This window comes from Xenopus tropicalis, chromosome 8 (genome assembly GCF_000004195.4).
Source record: "Xenopus tropicalis strain Nigerian chromosome 8, UCB_Xtro_10.0, whole genome shotgun sequence".
Classification (NCBI taxonomy): Eukaryota; Metazoa; Chordata; class Amphibia; order Anura; family Pipidae; genus Xenopus; species Xenopus tropicalis.
The window spans coordinates 92,238,476-92,263,515 of NC_030684.2; positions in this window are offsets into that span (position 1 = coordinate 92,238,476).

A 25,040-nucleotide genomic window follows, 5' to 3' on the forward strand; every position below is an offset into this window, starting at 1 on the left:
CTACAGGAGCCCTGTGCCTCCGCTATCTGGAAGAGCAGGTACGCTGTTAAATGGCGTGCCTCCAGCCAGGGTCAGGACAGGTTGAACTGAGGGACCCCTCCCTGGGAAACTTCTCTGGGTTAATCTGTGCAGGCCTCCACTTGGCAGACTCCCTGCAACTCCCGGGACCTTACTCCCCTCAGGGGTGGGTGCTTACCAGGAAGTTGAGGATCCACTCATAGAGGAATTGACCATGAGACTGGAAGTTGCTGACTAACCAAATAAACTTCTTTATTGTATCCAAACAGTATTCAGTAATATGATATGCAGATTCAGGTATCTTTCCCCTTTATCCACATCAGGAGACCCTCTCTCCTAGGTAATCTCCCCTTTCCTAGAAATGGCTACCACCTGAGCTAGCCAATGAATATACTTGAACTACGGCCAGTAATGCCGGGAAGTAATAACCTCACTAATCTCCTCGGAAGGGCCTTAGACTGCCCTTACTAACTAACCTGTCTATCCTTTTACTCCTAGAGTGACTATAACAGGGCTGACTGAATTATCTGATCTGGCTCCTGTATCTAACCTCTGAAAGAGACGAGGTCCCAGGAAGAAAGACCTCAACGATTGTGATTCATCCTCTTTTATACTGCAGTACACCACCACCTAGAAACTCTCTTTGCACACACACACACAGTTAGGACCACCCTTAGGTGTCCATATCCCACAATCCCTGAAAGGGGAACCCAGTCTAAGGGGCCCAAATCTTGGGGTCCCTACATTACATTATATAGTATACTATACTACTTTATTTTACTGTAAGCAGATAGATGAGTACCAGTTAATGTAACAGCTGACTGTTACCACATAGCCATTTATGTATATAGCTGTGTTTTTGAATAGTGACCATCCTGTAGCACTGAACCAGTCTTGTAGTTGGGCTAGAGCTTTACCAGCATTGGAATTGGAACTATTTCTTAGGGTAACAGGTCCCATTTGAAACAGTTCCTAAGCACTACTGTGTATTCTTAGATGTTTTTGTTTAGTGTTCAGACACCTTGAACCCCGACTGTAACTATAATTTTGCTATTTTTAGTTAGACAAAACACAAGAGACTCAAATACCTGTGACCACCTAAGCATCCTCGTTTTTTTTTAGTTTATATATATATATATATATATATATCATCTATAGGCCAGGTTCTAGGACTTTAAGAACAATTAACGTATCCAGATTATCTAGAGTATGAGCTCCATGAGCTTTATGATATCATTTTGCATTCCCATCTGGAAAGATACCTATTGAAAGTAGCCATAATTTATATAGTGCTATACCCTCTTGGGTCTCTACATACTACTAAACATTGTAAATGCAAGTTGTAGATCACAGTAACAGCACACACACATTGAGTGCTCAATAAAGCAAGTGTTAGTAACCTACAAATGTGTTTCCTCCTTCACCATTGAAATGAGCTCAGGTGGATACTAACTCAGAGGTATGTTCCAGGACTGGGGTGAAGAAGACTTGAGCAAAAAAGCAGGAGGGGTGTCACAACAGGCTACATGGTGCAAACACTGATTTAAATGGCAAGTGTCCCATCACAGATAAGATTCAAGTATTCTTGGATGCTCTGCTGATGACCTTGACAAAATGGAAAGAGCTAAAACTTATTTCTAGGAGACCTAGACTTACAATGTCATAAGCTCAAGCCCACATGTTCACTAGTCCCAACAAAAACTAGCATTCACCCACAACTGGTTCATAGGCTCATTATCACACCAGAGATAATTCCCTTTTTAGGTGTCCTAAGCTGCTAATAGGGTATTAATACTAAGAACATAATACTGTGGCTCTGAAGGCCAGAAGTACAAATGTATCCCAAAATATGTCTGATTGTATTAGTATTATAAACTCTGTCTCTGTAAGAGATCGTTTATGTTATGTTAGCTACAAGAAGTAATCAAAAGTACTTTTCCTGCTGGTTAAGATGACTTGGCAGAATTCTGAATAATCAGAGAATTAAGAGTGATGAGTTGCAGAGAGCTCTAGTTGAGTGAATAGCTTTGAGCAGCTTTGTATCTGGTGAGAGCAGATTTCTAGGAATTATAGTTTAATTTATTCCTCACCAGTTGGAATCCAAAGCTCCTCAACTAGTAAGCTGCCAAATACGTCTGGAACCTCTAGACCCAATTAGTCTATGTATACCTGTCATAAACAGACATAAGGTATTCATTTTTTAAGAAGAAATCCAATCCAATGTCACACTAATTTTCAAATCAAAATGCATGCAAACAGAAAATACAATGTTTTTTAATGACACTGCCCTCTGCTTTTAGTCACAAATAATATTCTGTTTACCTTAAAAATATAATAATCTAAAGCTTTAGATTATACACATCAGTGTCATTTTATAATTGTTTGTTAAAATACTTTGGTACAAATTAAGTAAAAGATTAACCACATGGGGCTTTCCAGCTGTTGCAGTAGTTTCAAGCACAACTGCTATTGCTTTGACATTTAACTGTAGTAGATGTGTTCTCCACAAAGCAAAATAAACACATTTTTTGTTAGTGTAACATTTTCTCATCATTTACTTACAAACATCGTTTTTTTCCCCTTATTTGTCCTGTGCACTGTATAATGAAATTTCAGTTAAAGGTTTCGCTATGTTCTAGGTTCTGCTTACAAAAAAACTTCCTACTACAGCTACAGTGTTGCCTGAACTATTTTTATAGCCCTAATCCTTAACCCCTTTTATAAGCCTGGTTATAAAAATAATTCTGTCACATGCTGGCTAAACAATAAAGATGATAATACCAAAGAAATGAGCATCAGGAACACTACCTAAAGTTTGCTTATATCCTGTTAAAATAGACATACTAAACTTTGTATAAAATAAGTATACCATTGACCTCAGCACTACATTTATTTTGATATTTCTCCTAGTGGCAGAGTTGCTATTTAGCTTTAATCAATTCAATGAATCAATTTCTGTCTTTACTTGGGTATTTGGCATTAGCTTATGATTATATGGGTGGGGGGGGGGTGCGTGTTTTAGGTGCAGGCATACTCTGTTGGAGGTGAGTAACCATCATTTGCTAGGGATGCCAGGTGGTATTATCTATTAAAAAGGTGTAAACTGTAGGCATAAATTATGGGAATTCTTACCACCCCCCAACCAAGGAAATGGGCCCTTGGCCTTCTTAAATATTTGTTTAAAACTTGACACCTATAAAATTAATATTCTACATGCCTAATGGATAATTATTTCACATGCTTGCATAGAAGAAATTTAGTCAGCTACTTGCATCTGAATTATTTCTTAGCAACTAAAAATGTGTTACTGTCTTTATGTTCTTCACTAAAGTTAAATACCCTCTTTTTTTACAAGTTTAAAGGTTATTGGATTACACAAGTATGGGGCCCTTTATCCAATTACTTTCCAGATAAGAGGTAAACAACAAAACCAGTGGCTCAGGAGCAACATGTTGCTCACTAACATGTTGGATGTTGCTCCTAGTTTCACCAAAACAGGTGGTTATTTTTTAATTCCTGGCTTGGTGGCAAGTTTTGGTTAAATAAAAACAAGATGTACTGTCAAACAAAGCCTCCTGTAGGCTGATAATCTCCTTTAAGGCTACCAAATAGCCGATGAGGGCCCTTATTTGGCACCTTCATGGACTTTTATGATGCTTGTGTTGCTCTCCAAATCTTTTTACATTTGACTGTGGCTCACAAGTAAGAAAGGTTGGGGACTCCTACCCAAAGAATACAATACATCCATTAAATGTTTAAATACAAAATAGGATTTTACTTCTGACAACATGAATTTATACTAATGTATCAATAGTATCAATTAACTAATTTATCAGTGATGGGGGTTTTCATAGTATTGCTTACTGATCAAGTAAATCACTCAAAAATGAAGAATGTTTTTTTTCTAAACAGGAGGATATGGGAACTCTTTTTAACAGGAACTTTCTAAATATAAGGTTTCTGGGTAATTAATCCCATACCTGTACTTTGTTTAATGGGCTATATCCAATGTTTGCGAGGAAGTTTTATTTGTGATACAGCATATACTGACCCAAACAGACAAATCAATATCATATCTAATGTCTACATTTCTATTTAAAACCCATGTGATGTCATTGTCCTGGAATATCTTGCCCTCTAACAAATCATCAGTTGTCTGCTTGGCATCATCGACATCTGTAAAATACTTTTAATGTAGTTTGCAAAGCTTCCCTAAAACTAATGTCCTTTGTCATTAGGTAAGTAACTACACTATCGGAATATAGATTTTGACACAATTCCCTCTTCCTACCGATGATCAAGCAAGTTTTGACCACAGCTGTAACAAGAATCTAGTTAGTGTAAGACAAATTTATTCCAACCCTCAGGAAGTCTCAAGAGATAAATAGCACCTTAGCTTTTAAAATCCAAAGCACATTTTAGAATATCCTTTTTAGCAGCAGGTGCTGTTGCTGAACAGAATATATAAATGCTGTAGATTATGCTGCCTATTTGAAAGGAAGAGAAATGCTGACACAATTTCATAAAATTGAAATATGAAAACAAACTGGAAATCAATATATGTCATGTGTGATGGCTCAAAAAGAATCCTAATAGATTACTGTAGAATACATTATGCAACACAATAAAATATTAGGTGAAGTAAAATATTGTTAGGGAGGAATATTGCATTTCATAAATTGAGTTATAAAGCAAATGTTGGAAATGAATTACAATGAATTACTTGAACTGTAAACAGAAGATAGGTGTTTGATACAAATACCATGATTACAAATCCTGCTAAGTGACAAGATGAGATGGTGCACACCAAACAGCATGTTTATGACAAAGAATGTTTTGCTCTGCTATCATATACTGTAGTTGTTCTGTCCAGATAAGGGGAAGAATCCTGTTGGTCAAAATTGCTTTCCACATATTGGGTAAAGGCACCAGACTGTTGAATCAAAGAATAAATACTTTTCACGGTGAGCAGGAAATGCCACCATGTTCTCCAGTTAAAATCTTTACAAATGATTATATACGTATACTGTATGGTTTGGTAACAAGACCGCGTGTTTCAGTGGCTGCAGTTAAATACTGGATGAAACTGTTTCTGTAGTTCACAAACCTTCTTCCACCATCCCTTTTCCACCATCTCTCATTATCATCTTGACATTCTTTCCATTTTCATATTTCTTTATGATTTGTGGAGGGGTGCTCCAGGAACTGCTGCCTGAGGCAATAGCCATAAGTAACCCTCCATTCACTCCTCCACACTTACAGAACAGATGGAGGAGTGGCTTGTGCTCGCCGCACTAGAAGATCTAAATTACACTTACCAGAGGCAGAAGCTATAATGTGGCTGCCACTTGAGGAAATATTCTCTCCTTGCTTTATGACAGGAGCATTCCTGATGTGACCTACATACTGTTTTATACTACTCATATGGATAAAGAGCTAGTTTTGAGCTGGAATCTGAGCCTGGCCCTCTCTACAAGTACTTAAGTAAAGTAATTACAGTTTTTCTAACCAGCAGTTCTGTAACCTTATTTAAGATTCTTCCATCAATAAGTAATCTTCCATTCATAAATGTATTATTATTTGCTGTTTATTATTATGGTTATTTACTGCTCTTTTTAAAGTAATTATATACTGTCTCTTTATACACGGCAATTATTTGTAAGTGCTGTAAGTCGCTGTTGCAAGAAAGAGGTAACTTAGTACTACAACGTATATGGACACAATAACAAATGAACTTTAAGAGAAAGTCACATGACATCTCTGTTCTTAGCAATATTGATTAAAAGATTTACTGAAAGAGGTCCATTCATATAGCTGTGTAAAATAAGTTATGCAAAATAAGAGGGGTATATATCTCCTTATTATCTCTCTATATGTAATCTTACTCTATGCATCAAAACCCCCAAAATCCCCCACTAAAAGACTAGCTGTGTATAGACTTTTCACACCATCATTTATGCCATTATTTTATACAACCTTAGACCTGGCATAACCCAGACAAGTCATTGTGAAATACTGAGGTGGAAAGAATATTCTTCGTAAAAAGCTGTGTAAACATTGTTATAACAAGCAGGACAGATTTTCAAGCAGCCACTTGAATTTTACACTGGCTTATGTGGTTCCCTAAAATTAATAAACAGCTTTATAAATATGCCAGATTTTATGAAGAGCTGTCTGGTGTTCAGGCAGCTATATTTGGTGTATGTGAATGTTTTCTATGTATTTTTATTTTTGCACTTTATAAATAGACACCATAAATGGCCAAGGCTTTCCATAACCAGAGACTAAACTTTGCTTATAGTAACTACATAAATATTAAACTGCCAATAAATAATAACCCAGTATATACCAAATTAACATCTATGGGCTAAGGTCCAGATCACACTAGGGACCACTAATTATTTAAAATACCAAGGTTTATTTTAAAATAAGCCTTAGAATATGGAGAACTATGTTCAGTAATATACATTAATGTCAAAATGAGTTTAGACAAAAGTGTAGAACTCTAATAAATCCTGATGTTGCATCCCTACAAGCTCTTTATACATCTAGTTTAATCTGTTATAAAATCTGTTTTAAGCCACTGTAATGTGATAGAGTATCATATAAGGACATTTCTATCACTGTGTGTTATAGGACCTTTTTTTACATATGTAGTTTTCCAGGAAATAACTTTCATCTAGCATGTTGTATCTAAAGCACTAAGAAGATGGCTCGCTGGAAAACCCTAATGAGATTCCTTTGCAATAAATAATTAGTTATTCTTAGATAAGATGTTTCTGTCCTCTAAATGTACAAAATAATGAGGTGCTAACATGAGCAGCTGTGTAAATGTTTAGCATGTATGTATATTGTTATATTTATAGTGCTACGTGTGCACTGTACAGAAGAACAATACATAAAAAAATGAATACAAAATCCATTTAGATCAAGTATAAAAGTGTTAAGTGATAAAGAAACAACAGAAACAAAAAACTAAGCCAAAAAGCTTACAAATTAAATGGGAGTGTAACTTATAGACAACAATAAGAGGCTATTAAGTGCTGTGGTTTTTACTGTGTAACAAGTTCCAGGACAAGTCAAATGTCATGCAAGTGCTCCAAGAGGTAGACTTTGAGTTCCTTTTTTAAGGGACTAAGTAACGGTTCTCTCTGGAGCAATTCAGGGATGACATTTCGAAAGTAAGGAGCAGAAAGGCAGAAGAGTGGAAAGATCAGTAGAATTGGGTACTGCAACCAGGTGGTGGCTCTGAGAGGACCTAAGAATAATGTAAGTACAAAGAAGAATTACCAGTATGGAAAGCCAAAATAGTTTGGCATGGGTGTTACTTTATTTGAGTGACTCTCTTACCATTAATTCCACAAGAAAACAAGAATTTTTGTAATTAGGCATTTCTGTAATTCCTCCTGAATTAGTAATCTAATAAAATTCTCCAGTAGGGTCTTCCCTAGAGCAATCCAACAAGTATATTTTCATATCATTGTACTTTTCCGAATACTGTAATGGAAGATAAGCAATAAAACTGAAGATCGCTAATAGCACGCATTTTTGCTGTGTCTATTGTTGATATGATACTACTCTTTTAGTGAAAGATATGTTTGTGATGTTTTTGGTGTTAATGCAGATCATGTGACTTAAATATTAGATTTAATTTCAAGTTGCTATTTTGAATATGTTGAGCAAATAAGCTTTTCTGTTGTTTTGTAAAATGAGTTTGTAATGCAAAGATCACCGAAAACTCTTTCCTTTAACGTTGCCATTTTAATTACATTTATGTTGCAGTGAGTCCATCGTCTCTTCTTTAGCAACAATTACGGCATGAGATTTATAATGCAAATTGAAATTACTTCTCTAACGCCTAAAAATAAAATATGACCTGTTTTTTAAAAACAAGTTTAATTCTATCACTGTAAATTTACTGTGAAACTGTTTCACTCAATACAATTTTTTATAGGTAAGCCTTTTTGTTATTAAGTCATTACTTATCACTTTGCCATGCACACTTTAGAAATATCGGGCTAGACTTTTTGCTTACCTGTGTGAACGTGTCTTCGGTGTTTCCTTTTTAGTTTTTAAAAAGTGTATACAACATCCTGTTAGTTATTTTAACATAATACAAAGCCACTATCACCAAAAGTAGTTATTCATAGACATTGATCATACATAAAATAAAACTGCTATACTGTATATATTTATTGGAACTTGGGACTTTGGTATGTCACCACAAAAACAGTAAAGTCTGTATTCTAAATAATCAGCTATGTGCTTAGCAAGCAATAACCTTTACCCCTGTAGTTTTAAGATGTTGTACCGTGCTAGCCATTGAAAAAATGCAGAAAATGTAAGGTTAGGTGATAACTTTTATTGGCTGAGTAAGTAAAATTGCAAGCTTTTGGAGCACCCAGGCCCCTTCATCAGGCAAAATACAAATGAAATCTGGGAAGGCACAGCATATATACTGTTAGATCATTGAGAAGGGTTCATATGCAATAAATTAGGAAGTTACAGATAGATAACTTGTAAAGATAAAAAATGTAATTAGGGTGGTTTGTAAATAGTCCAGGGGTCTGGATTCAGTCAGGTCACATGTATGTATGTATGTATGTATGTATAACTTTATTTATAAAGCCCCACAAGGGTATGCAGCGCTGTACAATCTTACAGAATACAAAATTCCACACAGGGAGGACAAGTGATATAATAAATAAATACAATATATATATATATATATATATATATATATAAAGTCTCGTAGAAAGCACTCCAAGGAGATATAAAAATCAAAAAGTTTATTTAGACACAAATGTCCCTGCCCCATAGAGCTTACAATCTAAGTGGTTGGGTAACATACAGGCACAAATTGGAAGGTAAGAGTGCACCAGGTATGGGCATTTGTCCTTAAGCGCAGGACTGGGCAAAATAATGTTTTAGTGCTCCAGAAGGTAACAGCTGAGCTTTTTCTTAAAGAGAGTGGGTGAGTGTTCCCTACGGAGGGATTCAGGGATAGAGTTCTAGAGGTAAGGAGCAGCGAGATAGAAAGGTTTAAGACAAGAGAGCGCAGTGGGTGTGGATGGTGTAAACAGACGGAGGCTCTGAGAGGAGCGGAGACGACCAGGAACATGCAGGGAGACCAGTGAAGAAATGTAGTGAGGAGCAGAGGAGTGAAGGGCTTTGAATGTCAGCAGAAGGATTTTGTAAGCTATGTCACATAGTGTGACATAGACCAAGACAGAATAGGGTGGGGTTAACAAGAGAGTGTACGGGTAAGAATTGGACAAGAAAAAAGCGAAGATGCAAGATAAGGGTCCATTGGATGGGATAACGAATGGATCAGATCTTATCCACTTCCAGTCCATAGACTCCAATAAATAAACTACAAATGGGAATTATGACCTGTAATGACAAGATAATATTTCATCACAAATATTGATAAGCCTACCAGGGTAAACACTTTAACTTCACTCCACCAAAGAAGCAAAAGCTAGTACAATTAACATACTGTTGTGAGGGGAATCAGCCACTATAGGCAATCACACAGAAACTGGCTCAGCTGTTACGATAATTGACCCATGGTCAAATGTTGTGCCATCTGGTGATCCACAAAGGTGGCCAAATAGACTAGCCAGCAAGGACAAACTCTCTAATCTGTGCATCCATGGACACCACAAGCTGGACCCCAACCTAGATTTTTTATCAGACCTAACATGTGTGTGATTACCCAGATTTGCAGCACTAAGTAAAACATTTAGGGGGTGACTTATGATTGCTCAAGCCTCTTCTTAACTCATGTGGAGTTTCAGGGAAAACAAAAACCTTGTTAATTGAGGCATTTTTCCCCAGACAAGCTTTCTTAAGTAGAAAATGTTCAATACCTAAAAGCTGTTATTTTAGAAAAGCCCTTTTGAGGAAAAATACCTTGACTAACGAGATTTTTCCCCCCAAAATCCTATGTGAGTTGCTTAACTTACATGGGGTTTCCTTTGTGATTGCTTGACAATCATAAATCGGCCCCATACTGAAAGGTTGAAATATCTGAAACTTCTACATAAATAAAGTATCATACTAAGGGTCAAAGATTCAAATATTAGCGATACTGGGGATTTTACAGACATCCAAGAAAGGCCTAAATTGCTAATAACAGTCACCAGAATGGCTATCCCCTCTGGAAAAAAGGAGGTTAGGAGAAAAAATAGAAGACAGCTGGAGATGAGTTTCTATGGCAACCAGCAATGCCATCTCTTCATTGGCTGCTAGAATGGAAGATGTGTAATAATCTGAGCTAGGAAGAACTGAGCATGCCCAGGAGCCAACAGCTAAAGCAAATTCCTGAGTGGGGGGGGCTGAGTGGGTTACAGGAGGAGAAAGGCCTTACTATCAACGTCTGGGCAACCAGAGTGGCAGGTATTGAAATATTACATTGGGAAATGTGAATTTTTATTCTCATTTGTGCAAAAAATATTTGTGTTTACAACTTTTATTACATTCCCCTGTTTATATTACTTCCAATAGTACTGTGATGATGTAACAACGCTTAAGAGGTGACATGATAACTATGTATAAATACTGTATATAAGAAGAGCATATAATAACCTTTCTAATGTTTTATTTACCAGTAGGTCCTTCCAACGGACACGAGGGCACCCACTTCGTTTAGAAGAAGGGAGGTTCCATTTAAATATTTGGAAAGGATTTTTTACAGTGAGAGCTGTGAAGTTGTGGAATTCCCTCCCCGAATCAGTTGTGCTGGCTGATACATTATATAACTTTAAGAAGGGGCTGGATGGATTCTTAGCAAGTGAGGGAATACAGGGTTATGGGAGATAGCTCTCAGTACAAGTGAGGGAATACAGGGGTATGGGAGATAGCTCTCAGTACAAGTGAGGGAATACAGGGTTATGGGAGATAGCTCTCAGTACAAGTGAGGGAATACAGGGGTATGGGAGATAGCTCTCAGTACAAGTGAGGGAATACAGGGTTATGGGAGATAGCTCTCAGTACAAGTTGATCCAGGGACTGGTCCGATTGCCATCTTGGAGTCAGGAAGGAATTTTTTCCCCTCTGCGGCAAATTAGAGAGGCTTCAGATGGGGTTTTTTGCCTTCCTCTGGATCAACTAGTAGTTAGGCAGGTTAGATATAGGCATTATGGTTGAACGTGATGGATGTATGTCTTTTTTCAACCCAACTTACTATGTTACTATGTACTATTATGTTAATACTATGTCTAATAAATAAAGAAAACATTTTACAAATTTTCTTTTTTTAACAAGGATTTCAACAATACTTTCTCCATTTTGAGCTGACAAATAATACATGCAATGGCCATTTTATAGAAGTTCTAATGATACCTATGTTAAATGTATTGCTCTTCTTTAGAGAAACTATTCCCTATGTTTTCCAAAGCCTTGACACATTTTTCTGCCCTGTTATTTTGATAGTAACACATTAATCCACATTATATGTTTATTAGTATTCAGCTCTCATACACAGCCAGCAGATGAACAGAAAATTAATAAGAATCAACATTAATATAATTTCCGCAATGGCTTAGAAGACAAGCTTCAAACAAATAGTCCACAACAGGGAGAAAAATGCCAGAAAAAGTAAATTACACAAAAGACAAACATATTCTATTTACTTTTATTATTTATATTTTGTTTTTGCTAGATCTAGATTTGAAGAGGTAATAGTGTATCACTTGCCAGTTTTATAGAGAATCTCACTATAAATAAAATTAATGCATCTTAACTCTTTAGTGCCACTTGTGATCTTAACATGAGATTACTCTGCAGAGACAGCTCTATAAGGAAGTAACTAAAACATTACATTTTAAATGTGTAAACTTTTACTTTGCCAGTATAAGGGCATTTCTGATATGTAGCAACTGGGAAAGGCTTTTCACAGGGTTAAACATAGAAGGAAAATGGAATATCTGTAAAACATTGCTTGGCAAGTATACAGGTCAGTATATTCCCTTGTAAGCAAGGAGAGGCATCGCAAAGCAAGATCTCTATGTTAGTGTTAGTGTCAAGATTAGTAAGAAAAAAAAACTGCTTTGAAAGCACTTAAGTTAGCTGAGATTTATAATACATATTGAAATTACTTCTCTAAGGCCTAAAAATAAAATATGACCTGTATTTTAAAAACAAGTTTAATTCTTTCACTGTAAATTTCCTGTGAAACTTTCATCAGGCACAAGGAAGCCAATGCAAAAAACGTAGGCAAGCTAAAATGGATATGGAAAGGGATATTGCAGCTAGGAGTAAAAGGAATCCAAAATTAATTCTGAACTCTTATTTTTCATCTATGGAACTAGTTTACTACTGATGCATGGGTCACTCAGGAGGAAATTCAAAAGAGACTTGAACATGTAAAGGTGTGATCCCAGATGGTATTTATCCCAGGGTACTATAAGTGCTTAGCTCTGTGACTGCCCAACCTTTTCCCCTAAGCTTTCAGGATTTATTGAGGTTTGGCATGGAGGCTAGTGAATTTCTAATGTGGTGCCGCTATTCAAAAAGGTATTCCATTCTCAGCCTATAGTATGTAGGCCTAAACTATAGGCCTGTTAGTCTGACATCAGTGGTAGGAAAGCTTTTAAAGGGAAAAAAAACTATGCTACTTAAATACATTGCAAATCACAATACTGTGAATTTGTACCAGCATGGTTTTATGCGTAACAGATCTTGCCAGACTCATTTATATATTTATATTTTATGAGGAGGTAATTGGGAACCTCCATTCTGGGATGGCAGTGGATATTATCTTCTTGGACTTTGCTAAACCATTTGATACAGTACCGCAAAGAAAGTTAATAATAAAATTGAGGAATGACCTGGAACATAATATTTGTAATTGGATAGAGAACTGGCTGATGAATAGATTACAAAGAGTGGTGGTAAATTGAACATTTTCTAATTGAACCAGTGTTGTTAGTGGTCAGTCTTTGGTCCTTTGCTTTTTAACTTGTTTATTAATGACCTGGAGGTGGGCATTGAGAGTACTGTTTCTACATTTGCTGATGATACTAAATTATGCAAGACTGCAAGTTCCATGCAGGTGCATGGAAAACTGGGCAGCAAAATGGAAAAAGTGCAAGTTTATGCACTTGGGTAGAAAATAATATAAATGTGAGCTACACATTAAATGGTAGTGTTTTGGGGGTATTCTTAATTGAGAAGGATGTGGGGACTTTTGTGAAGAAGTTGTCTAATTTTAGGCAGTGTCATTTTGTGGCTACAAAAGCAAAAAAGTGCTGTCTTGTATAACAAAGGGAATTATCTCAAGGGATGAAAACATAATTTTCCCTCTTTATAGGTCCCTGGTAAGACTTTACCTTGTGTATGCAGTGCAGTTTTGGGCTCCAGTCCTTAAGAAGAACTAAACTAAACTGGTAAAGGGGATGGAAGATTTAAACTAAGAGGTTAGACTGTCAAGGTCGAGGTTGTTTTCTTTGGAAAAAAGGTGCTTGCGAGTACATTAGAGGGGATTATAAACAGATAGGACATGTTTGCTTTTACCATAAAAACGATCAGCGCACCAGGGGCCACCCCTTTAAATCAGACGAACATAACTTTTATTTTAAGCAGAGTAGGTTGTTTTTCACGGTGAGGACAGTGTGGATGTGGAATGCCCTGCCGAGTAATGTCATGGAAGATTCTGTTAATACCTATAAGAGGGGCTTGGATGATTTCTTGAAAAAACATAATATCCAAGGCTATTGTGATACTAAAATCTACAATTAGTATTGGTGTTGGTATATAGTTTACGTATGTGAGTGTATAGATAGGTCGGTATGGGTCTATGTGTTTGTGCTGGGGTTTGCAAGGGTTGAACTTGATAGACTTTGGTTTTTTTTTCAACCCAACTTAACTATGTTACTATGTAAATATAAATTCTATGATGTCAACTCAGAAACCATTTTCAAATAATGTCTTCTTTGTAAGGCTAAAATAGGATCACAGCATAAGGAATAGAGTTGTGGCATTAGAAAAAGCTAAAAAGTTCTTATAGCTGCAGCTGCTTGGCACCTGTGAATGTCATAATGCATCACAAAGATTTCAACTTTTCTACATCATGTAAGCAAAGCTGCATCATGTAACCTACAGCCTTCACAAATGCCAACAACAGAACATGTTAACTTTGTGAAATAATTCTTTGTACTAAAACCGCATCTTGCAAGATTTACAGCTAGTAAAACAGGTTTTTCTAAAGAATGTCTCAAAGTGATTCGTAATACTTTAAGTTTTAGAAAGTTAACAGTTGACCTCCTCTGATGAAGTGCTCAATAAATCAAATAGCATAAGTAGGGAGGAGCTAAGACACAATGGAGCACTGAGGTACCTCTGTCCTTTTGATATGGCTAATTTTTTTAATTTTGGATTCATTTTGTTATTGTTTTGTGCACCAAATAAAGGTTTCATGTGCGATACTGTCTACATTTGTATAATCACAGTATCACTTGGTAACGTGTAAAGCATACTAGAAGATGTATTATTCAAGACTGATAAAAGGTAAGCAGACATCGATTAAATTAACTAGTTATAAACATCATCATTAAAGTAAACCAATAAAACTTCAAACTATACAATGGGATGTCTTCTTCACTCCAAGGAATGCAAGGGAAGCAATGTGCCTTTTTATCAGGGGGTGCATATTTGTTGGAAAATTTATGATGGCATAATAACTTTGGTGATAACTGGCACCACTGGTAAGAACTAGCTTTTGGATTTAATTAATCATCATTACTGTCTAAGGCTTTCCTCATTCATTAATCTGTAAAAAAATTGTCACATTAGCCATAGAAATATTAATGCTTTTTGGGAAGGTCATGACTGAAATTCTATCCTGTGAAATTTGAGCTTACTGCCCAGTCATGTACTGTGTGGGATGTTCTTTGTACTATGTATTCAGCACAGATCCTAGCTACATTTGTTGACTACTAAGTTGAAGATATCACATTTTCTATCAAATCTGTGTGAACAAAATGACCCACTTTTGTAAGGCGTGCTCCTTACATGGAGCTTAATTTTGTTAAATAAAACATATGAATTAATGTGGCCATACACAAGATTGTCTCATTTGGCGAGGTCATCAAACATGATATGCCCACCTTTGGTGGCAATATCATGCTAATTCGATCATTTGGCTCTAGGGCCAAATGATTGCATTTTAATGACGGAGATAGGAAAAGTCAGAGCGAATACCGCATCAATGAGCTGTTACAGTCCCTGATCCAATGAAAAATCAAGCCTGTCCAATCAGCCTTTAGCCTTTAGCTGCTCAGTTTTTTTAACTAAAAAAGTAGTTTCAGAAATGAATGCTAGAACACTGGTAAATTACAGCTTTTTACTAATGAATGTATCATGCCAAGAATATTAGAAAACTCCAGAGGAGGCTAATTTGCTACATGCAATGTATAGGTCAGTCCTTATGTCTTTAATAGCTAAGTTGTCAGGCAGATTATCTGGTGTACTGTAACTCTATATTAAAATAGGCAATTACTGCAGAGGTTAAGATGTTTATCAAATCTAATACTTATTCTGAAACATTGGTATCATTAGCCACTTTATGCCTACACTATATAGAGGTGACTCTAAACTTCTCTTCAAGAGTATTGTGTCATCTCCTCCTCAACTCAAACTCTACCCACTATGCAAAGACTACAAGCAGAAGTGGGACACGTGGTGCATACAGAATGTGCTCTGTAACTAAAAACCAGTCAAAGAGCACCCAACAAAATAGTGGTTAAACGGTGAACTTTTTAAGGCCCTCAATTTAATTGTTATTAAGATTTATTGTTATGATAACATATTACAATTAATTAAATCAGATTCATCAAAATCAGAGTTTAATTTAAGACAAGCCTGCTTGAATATTTGATCTTCATGTCTGCAACTTGCGTTTTAGCCCTTTAAGAGCCACTCACTGTAGAATCTATCACATCATCTATGCTATACTGCATGTTTACTGGCATAAAAAACAGCATTATAAGAGTAATAATAAGCAACCACTGATTTTTTGCGACAGTGGTGACCACAATTTATGTAAGTACAGCATCATTTTTAATAATAGAAAACCACTGCTCAAAAATTAGGTGATGCATATTTGATTCTTCTTTAAATGTTTGGCTCTGTACAAAATTTCTCTTCTGAGAACTCAAGATAGCCAAATGCATAAAATGTTCTTTCTGCTTCTTCTCTTAAATGTTATATAGCATTTCTAAGAACCTGAATAAGCTAATGTGGCAATGATGCACTTTTGCCCTTTTCACCAAAAGCATCCAATGAGCAGTTAGCTGTGATGAATCTATTGCACCATGTGACTTCATAACCCAATTTTCAATTCATCTGTAAGACATTTAGAGGTTGTTCTGAATATACAGCATGACAACACACATATCCAAGAATCTTCACTATTCTTAATATATGAATTCTAATATTACTGTATAAAAATCATATGTGTGTATTAACAGACAATTAAGTATAGGTGTAACAGTCAGTCATAAACCAGCTTTTCTCACTATGTTGCTTGAAAAATGTGTGAATTTGTGTCTTGTTCATAAACAAAATTGCTTTCTTAAACTGTCATTTAAATATAAGATATCAATCATTTGGCTTTTAGCATCAAATTGTTTTTTTTTTTTTTAGACAGGTGGGATAATCTCTGAATATTATTAAATGCACCTTTTCATCTGAATTCTTCTGATTTTTACTGTATGTTTTCTTTGTCAGTTTTTTCAGGTTTGTATTACTAAAAAAATGTATAGTGGGCAATATATGCCCACCCAAACTAAACAATAATAACAAAAATATTTTCAGAGGTTTTCTTTACAAATATTTTGTCTGTGATGACAATACATACATTAATCTTAATCTGTGGAAAAAAAATGATTTCCTATCTGTACGTATCCACTGCAGGCAGTACAATTCCTGACAACAGAGCACTATCACTGAATACTCTGCAGCTGTTAAAGATCCTTGTAAAGGGGATACTGTCGTTGCTAGGAAACCATAGCTTGATATATTCCAGCTATGCAGTCAATATTTAATACAGCGGATAGATAGATAGATAGATAGATAGATGCACATGCATACATGAAAATAGTGCACACAGTGGGACACCAATATATAGAAAAGATTTATTAAATTGTTCAAATCATGAGTGATCCACACATAAAGTGGCCATGTATGAGTGGTCAGACACAGATGAGCTTCATATGGATTTCTCTATAGAGTATACCATAAACTATATACCAATTTGGGTAACACAGAATTTGAGGTTCTGAAATCCTTGAGAACTGATGACAATATTTTTACCAGATCAGCAATAAGGAGGTGCTATTGTGGTACTTAACAAGGGTTACCAGAGAAGTGAATTTGCTATGTGAGTGGCTGGTTACCAAAGATCTACTACTTCCTAAGGAAATGGGGTCTTGGTTACCAGCTGACCAACATTCCTTTTTGCCAGCTGACCAAGAAGGGATGTTACTGACAGCCTTGACTGTCAAATATGTGGTGATGTGCTGCAGAGGACTATATTCAGTCATCCACACACTGGACATTGGTTCAAAATACAAGATAATCTGACTTGCAGTAGCACCTTTGTGATTTACCTGATTTACCTGGCTTGGTGTATGTATGTATATCTTTATTTATAAAGCGCTACTTATGTACGCAGCGCTGTACAGTAGAATTCATTACTACAGACAGGGGGTTAAAGATAATGGATAAATACAAAGTACACCAATAAATACAAATAAATACAAGGTGCAGTTGCAATAAGAGTCAGAAACACAAGATGAAGGAGGTCCCTGCCCCGTAGAGCTTACAATCTATATGGGAGGGGTAACTAACAGACACAAATGGGCAAATGTAGGTGCTGTAGGTCACAGTGGGTGACCTTACAGTATAAGTGCTGTGCTGTGTGGCCTTGTCACTACTGCTGCCTGGGTGGCCACTACCATGCATAATATCATGAATTATGAACACATGAATAATCAAAGCAAACCAACTGTCAAACATTTTTTACTACTAAACATTTTCTGCTATAATTTAAACATATGATCAATGATCACAAATCTCTTCTGTGGAGAGGCGGTAATAAGAAAGATTAATTTTTACAAGTGAGAGACTCCATGGATAGGCATATTGGACATTGTGGTATCTTGGTGCCTTTATGAGATGGTGCCCCTTTCATTATACCCATCGGTTTATTTGTTGTGTGGATTCTATCTATGTACCATTTAATGCCTGGGATGTTATCTAGATGTTTTGATGAGGGAGTCCTTTTTAATGTGGTAACATTATTTTCCTTTTTTGTTGTCTTCTTGCAGTTTCCTCTTACAGTTTCTTCTTGCAGCCCTTATAGATATATGGGTCATGTGTTCTCCTATTAGCAATTTACTTTGTAGTTATATCTTATTAAGAAGAAAGCAGATATATGATTAGTTGCTGTAGGTGACATGCCTAAGGAAAATCAAAATTAAATTAAATTAAAAACAAGGTCCAAATAACTACAGATAAGCAACATTGTTTTTATTATTAATAATATTATTGTTATTAATTATATTATTATTGTAGTTGTTTATATATATATATATATATATATATTACACATCAAGGTGATATTTAGAACAGGGCTAAAATGCCCCCCCTTGTTTGTCACCCTCCCTCACACTATCCCACTACACATAATGAATTTCCCTGTTACCCACGCTACATTATGATCTAGGGTTTGGGGGCTGGGGGTGGAGCGAGAAGGGGGCCAGCTACAGGGGGGCCAAATTTAGGATTGGCAAGCTTAAAAGGTACTTCTTATTGATTTAGAGAGATTTACAACTGGAATGCCAATTTTTGGTTATTTTTAACGAAGCAGCTGTTTGTTTTTCTATCCCAAGCTTTGCCAAATTTCTCCTACTGTAAAGTGCTCCAGCCAATTTTAAAGAACTGGTTTAAAACAAGTAAGAAAAAGTTCAACACTCTCAACAAAGAGTGGTGTGAAATATTGCCATTATAATTATTATTATATTATGTTGCTATGTAAAATATTGCATTATGCTGGTGTAAAACAAGCTGCACATTTTTATAAATATGCTGATTAGCACTTTTGTAAGGCTAAGGACCCACAGAGCGGTTCAGTCACTCGCAATAGATCTCAGCTATCGCGGGTGACTAACCACTTCAAAATGCCTTTCCACCGGCACCAAAAGGAGTCGCCGGTGGAAAGGCCATTGCAAGGCTTTGTTATTCCAAAGTTAGCCAAAGTTGCCTGCAGGACTCATATTGTTGCCAGTGGAAAGGCATTTCGGAACGGTTAGTCACCCGTGATAGCAGAGATCTATGACAGGCAACTGGGTTCTTAGCCTAATGAAGGATTTTCACTGTGCTAATTTACTCATAAAGACAACAAAAATAGGTTTATAAACGGCCATATATTTTTTACACAATTTTTTAGGCATAACATTTTTTATACAGGTATGGGATCCCTTATCCGGAAACCCATTATCCAGAAAGCTCCGAATTACGGAAAGCCCGTCTCCCATAGACTCCATTTTAATCAAATAATTCAGAATATTTAAACTGATTTCCTTTTTCTCTGTAGTAATAAAACAGTACCTTGTAATTGATCCCAACTTAGATATAATTAATCCTTATTGGAGGCAAAACAATCCTATTGGGTTTAATTAATGTTTTATTGATTTTTTAGTAGACTTAAGGTATGGAGATCCAAATTACAGAAAGACACCTTATCTGGAATATCCTTGGTCCCGAGCATTCTGGATAACGGGTCCCATACCTGTACTGTTGTTTTGTACATGTGTTGTAGATAAGGGTATTATCTGAATATACAGAGAATTATTTAACCTTTCTAAAGATATTTAAAAATTTGCTCAAAAACCATTTATTCACCCAAAAGTATCCCTGTAACTAAAAAGAAAATCCCAATGGAGAAATGTTCTACATAAGAATTACTATTTTTAATACTTGTATCATCATTGCTATTATTATTTCATTAATTAATGGAATGAAATACTGAAAGTTCTGATCTAAGCGGGATTTTACTTACAGGAAACATTAGTATTTGCAGATTGACAGTCTATAAGGTAACCCTTAAACATTAATTTAATTTGTAAATATCAGAAACAGTTATTTGTAGATCCTGCTCATTTATGTAAAGGGTGCCAGTCTGGGGATCTCCTCCACCACCAGAATCAGCAGGCAAAGTAAAGCATATGTAATGCAAGGCTTTTCAAGCAATAATTACTTTAGTGGCATATGCCCCTGTGGGGTTTCTATGTTATTCTTTGAATCACCAGGGATCAAAGTATAAGGGAAAAGTTAACCTGGGGTATACCTTTCCTTTCTGATGGAAAAAGGCAGAGCTCTGGCACATAGCACCAAAAGCACCCAAGCATCTAACACTGTAGTTAATACTTTACATCATACTCAGTATTAATTATAAGGTATTATTTGTCCTAAATGTACACTTTATGTATGCTTTAAAAAATATTATTAGCAAAACCTTCCATATCACTATCATAATATGTGCAGAAAAAAAAATCAAGGTTTTGTTTTAAAAATAATGAGAATTTGCTTTACTTTTCTATTTTGTGCCTCAGCAACAATGACGTAATTCATATCTGTAAATTAACTTTTCATTCCCAATGGATTTTCACTTCATTCAATCTCCATTATACACTGCGGCATATTACACCTTGCCTTGTGAACTCAGAAGATTCAGTGCTACAACACAATTTATGAAGCCAGTGTTGAGTACATAAAACATAATTATTTTTCTGCGATACTTTACATCACAAATGCTTTCATTTCATTGTCAATCATTGTTTTCAATGTTTTGATTTATTATTGAATGATGTAATTGAAACTGCCCAATCCTTTATATAGTAAGTTCTATTGAGTAGGGCCCTTTTACTTCCTGTATCTATCAATTTCTGAATGTAGTCTGTAAGTTCTATGTATATACCCACCTATTGCTAAGCACAACGGAATATGCTGGCACTTTATAGTTATCTGTTAATATAATTCTTGATCATTGCTATTTTCTTTAATAATCCTAAAAGCTTAATTACTGCCACTGGTTGAACATTTGAATTAACAGGGCATTTAATCAAATAAAAAAAATCTTTTAGGCCACTAATAATTACAGGGGTGGAATCTGTTATCTGTAAAACCCATGTCCCAAGCATTCTAGATAATAGATCCAATATCTATAATAAGAAAAACAAATTGATATATAAACTTACTAATGTGTTTTTCGTTTCTCATAAGAGTCTGGGCACATGGGACATTGGGTTTGCTTCTCTCAGTCTGAATTCTTCTTCAAGCTGATCCACTCCCTTATGCAGCTCTCTGTACCTGCACTGAAAACTACAGCTTCTACCTGAGTGCTGGTACATACTCATATGCCATGGGCACACAGCAAAAACTCCATGTGCCCAGGCTTTAAATGTGTAGAAGGGCACACATATACCACCACTACCAATAAAAACAAAAAAAGGACAGGAACTGTCATATGGGATCTCTTGAAAAGGAAGCCCTGAAGCTATAAATGCAGGGGCTGCATGACAAGGGATCCGAATGACCAGCAGCCAGATTACACTGGTTTATGTTTAAAGATTGGAAAAATCAGATGCAGCTGTGATTGGGTGAGAAGCAGTAAGTTAAGGAGGGGGGAAAGCTGGGCCGGGGGGTGGAGAAGGATAGGGATGTGATGTCACAAAAGAAGGAGTTCACTTCCTATCTTCTGAACAGGTAGAAACATCCCACCCACCCTCCCCTCTTATTTGCATATTTTGTAAAATGCCAGGATATTTTCTTCTTTATGCTCTCATATTATCTATTAATAACAGAATGTGAATGTTTTCCTATATTCACTGTTATATTGTGGTTTCGGTAACACTATACAGTATGAATGTGAGAGTCTGCATGGTATTATTTATGTTAAATAAAAGTCAAATCCTTGATCCAGGGAATTTTCCGATTGCCAGGTGGGGTCAGGAAGGAATTTTTTCCCTCTTGAGGCATAATTGGCACAGGCTTCAGGCTGGGTTTTTTGCCTTCCTCTGGATCAAAACAGTGGATATATGTTAATGTATTTTAAGTTGTTTCTGTCACAGCAGCGGTAGGACCTTGCCAGAGTACTGCACAGGAAATTTTAGAAGAGGGAGAAAGGAGCTTCTCTCCTTTGACTGCACGGTGGGTTGATTGATACAGACGCTACTACTGCTTGTGCTAGGTGACAGCCTGCTTGGATTTCCTATCATCGAGGCACTGCAGATTCAGGACCGGCAGCAGGGCTGCTGAACTTCTCTCATGGTGGGAGATGCAGCTCCTGCTGGTAGCAGAGTTTGGGGCCATCCTCTCTGTAGGTAGAGGCAGCCTAATACTCAGTGGTGGATATAATGACATAGTGCTGATCTCAAGTTTTCAGTAAGGAACAGCAGAGCATAGTAGCGATCTCTTATGGAATTCTGGCTTTGAATATTGCCTTGGGGTGAGGCTGGCAAGGTCCTATTTATTTGATAAAATGTAAATAAATGCTGTGGCCTCTTTTTACCCATTTCCGGCTCCTGGTGTTTTATTAATGTATGTAACAATGGGGTTCAGAGGGATGGCTGAAGGCGAAGGGAAATTGAGGAGTCCCCTTGTCAAGAAGAAGGGAGAGGTGTAGCAGAACTATGACTCTCATCTGCACATACAGGATTTCTGGGCACTATGAGTTCTTGAGCTGATAGCAAATGTTTATTTAATACACAAAATAAAGTACTCCTGAAGTACCTATGGTGAGCTCAGGTAAACTGGTCACAGCAATACAATTGCAGAGCATATCACACACACACAGACACTACCATCTAAGGGCAGGTTTGGCAGGATCCAACTTCACCCCTAACCTGCGTAACTGCTATTTGATCTAGAGGAAGGCAAAAAAAAACCCTTCTAAAGCCTCTCTAATTTGCTGCAGAGGCACAAATAAGGCAAGACAAAAGCACAAACCAGAGGTCAAAACCAGGGAATGCAATCAGGAAAACAGACCAGGACAAATAATGAACTGAAGGACTGAAGTTCAGGAGCATGAAACTCATGAACATGGAACTTGGATTATCAGGAATTAAGGATGAAAAGCAAGCAATATAATTTATGAAGTGAAGTTATCTTCACATGATGTGTTCACTGCAGAGGCCCCCTTTCCAAACTGCAGTATCCACAGTCCCCAGTACGGACTCATATTCCAATACCTGCTAATAGTAGAGTAATATAGCATGATTGGTGGTCATCAATTTGGGTTTAATTCCATTTTTTCCCCAGCTCTTTGGCAGCAATTTCCAGTTAGGACCATCACTGTTGAACTCATGGCCAGACAGACTTCGAATGCTTATGCAAAGAGAAAACACACATCATTGCTAGCATTTACGTTTAGCTTATTTGTACATTTTACAAAGAAAAAAATTAGGTGTCAACACCAAACTGTGTCCAAAATGTGCAAGAATATGTGCCACATCAAGGCTGCTCATTTTACAAGCTTACGCTGCCTATTGTGTACTAAATATTATAGCGCATTTAAAAACATTCAACCTCTATCAACGACTCGCATTGTGTGTGACTGAGTAGTGGAACTGTGTTCACTTACACTTTTTACTGAGCAATGCTGAACTGCAGAACACAGGAGAGACTCCTGCATTCCCATGAGATGAAATGCATCAAAAATCTGCCACAAAGGAATGTATAATTGAATGTCTGTGTGCAAGTCTCAGCTAATTAAAATACACCTGTGCCATTTTTTATAGGCTAAATGGCAACTAGGATCAATATTAAGCTACAATATGTACACAAAATACAGAATGAAATTGTGAGCGCTCGGTCTGACCCAAGCTGTAGTGTTGATTCACATAGGTGCAAGCGTTGATATATTTTTTCTCTTTGTGAGTGCAAAAAATGGCTGTATACCTTTAGTAGCTGCTGATTAACCCCTCTATGTTTTGTGTACATATTACTTAATATTGCTTCTTACTGACATTTAGCTTAAGGGAAAGGGATTAATTAGCTGGGACTTTAGAATTTTCTTGCTGGTCTAACTAGATTTTTAAAGCAAAGGTTAAGTGACCATGGTTCCACCATTCAGTTGCACATAATGCACAGCGTTTCTACAGGCCTAATGTTTTTAAATGTATCTTATTATTTAATACACAGTGTAGACTCATGTATATTGATGGGTCTTGACTTGGCACATATTTTGGCCAAAGTGTAATGCTAAAACCTATTTTTTTTAAAGAAATAGCAGTTGGTCAAGTCAACAGTGTTATTTAGAGGCATCTTCATTTTTTTTCTTTGTTTAAATATGAATGCTCCTGGCTGCCATGGAGTTGTGAAAAAAGATAAATAATGTCAAATGACCTGACATGGAAGTCATCAACCTTGCTGGGCCACTCTACAGATACAACAGGGGCAGCAAAAAGCAATTTTTAGAGGGGGCATTGGGGTCATTGCCCCCATTTAAAAGCTGGAAAGAGACATATGGAGTAGGCCAATAACTTTACAAATTAGGAAAACGTAGGCCAATGGAAACATCAAAGGTGAAATTATATTCTTACAAAATACTTAAAGATGGGTTGTTTTTTAAAGTTTTGAGAATATTTTTTTGGGGGAGATGGAATCGCCAAGGGAAATATTTCTATAAAATGTTTTGGGGTATTTCCTCTGCTTGCAGCTGGTAAGAGACCACGATTCCAGACATGTTTGATTCTTGTCTTATTTTAGATACAAATGTGATTCATTTACACATGAGCAGTGTGTGTAGTGCTATTTTAGATGAAAACTGACTGTTTTTACCCAGAATGCAATGCAATTCCAGGCATGAGGCAGAGTTTTCTGTTTTGCAGTTGCGTCTAATAAGTATAAACACAAGCAACTGCACTAGCACTTTGACATGAATTGGATGGTGTCATTTCTGGCATTTGATGTCATAATTCCTCCTGTTTATGATTCTTTAGGTGCAATTCCACTTT